At 45.7% G+C, this 1,203-nt stretch overlaps 1 protein-coding gene across 1 annotated transcript in view; it reads left to right on the top strand.

Moving 5' to 3' along the window:
- The first annotated feature begins 319 nt into the window (after positions 1-319).
- The window catches only part of LOC102196331 (glucocorticoid receptor), a 67,686-nt gene continuing 66,802 nt past the window's right edge, over positions 320-1,203 (top strand). Inside the window, exon 1 of the mRNA XM_013909490.1 lies at positions 320-828. The gene's annotated coding sequence lies outside the window, so the exon portion shown is untranslated. The remainder of the gene's footprint in view (positions 829-1,203) is intronic.

Below are 1,203 nucleotides of genomic sequence, written 5' to 3'. Positions count from 1 at the left end.
GCGTTCACCAAGTGTTAAACCAACTGCGTCAAGGTGGCACAGACAAACACGGGGATATGGGAACACACAACATCCTGCCTTACACTAAAAGCGAAAAGGTTTGATGTGGAATAAACCTTAATAGAATAGTATGAAAAGAACAAAAGCTGGTGCGTTTCAATCTGTAAAAAGCGGATATTTATGTTGATTATTAAATACCTCGGCAGTCGGCACACATTTTCATTTAATGCTAGTAAAGACGATTGCAGCAAAGAAGGCTTTTATTTTTGAGAGCTAAAGGAAGTGCGCATCGCCTTCTGTTTTAGCTGTCACCATTTCACTAAACGATCGCCCTGCCCTGTGCCTGAGTTTGCAGTTGAGTGCGCTAGGGATCGCGGCTCTATTATATAACTTTAGAATACTGGCGCTTTTAATGGCGCATAAGCAGAACATTGCGCCACAGATATGTCGATTTCCTGCGGATTTATCCCGAGTTCAGTGAGCGATCGATCACTTTTTTCGCCCCCTCCTGCCGGTGGTGAGCATTAAAAAGTTATCGAGTGATCCGTGAAACGGCGCACACGGCGGATCTCGCCAGCTCGAGCTGGGTCAGCGTCGGGCTGTTGATTTTACAGTTAGATATATTGCGGAGAATGTTTTCTTGCCATACGGGCACAGAGGCAGCAACAAATACAGCTGATACTTCACCACACAACAAAACTGCAACGAAGGGGTTTTATTCAAGCGCTTCACCTTGTGGACGTTGCGGCATTTCTTACATTTTTTTCAAGTTGGACTACTAAAAGATGACCTAACCGGTGGAGTACGGGTCAGGTACTCATACTACAGGTATGAGATCTTTTCAAGTGGAAACACTTGTCTTCTCGTTTGGTCACTGCAGAAATGTTGGCAGGGGTGAAACTGGCTGTTCCGTGGAGTAGGCCGACGGTGAGGGTCGTGCGCGCTGACAGCTCTGTTTGACAGATCGCCACGAGCGCTCGAGAAAAGCGTCTCTTTTGGGTCGGAAGAATTTGTTTAAGAAATGGGAAAACGTTGCACAAACTTCAGCCTACCAGCTGCTTATCAGGCTTTTCGGCTAGCAAGCGTGTGACCTGTGCAGTTTCCCATATAACCAACAGGTTGCACTAATGGTGTTGTCATGCTTGGTGGGAGTACCATGTAGAAAGTCAGGAAATCCCAAAGTTCTCTTTTTTTTTCATATAT

The sequence above is a fragment of the Pundamilia nyererei genome, unplaced genomic scaffold (genome assembly GCF_000239375.1).
Source record: "Pundamilia nyererei isolate P.nyererei 1_Seehausen unplaced genomic scaffold, PunNye1.0 scaffold00026, whole genome shotgun sequence".
Lineage (NCBI taxonomy): Eukaryota > Metazoa > Chordata > Actinopteri > Cichliformes > Cichlidae > Pundamilia > Pundamilia nyererei.
This window is presented reverse-complemented; position numbering and strand designations above follow the sequence as displayed.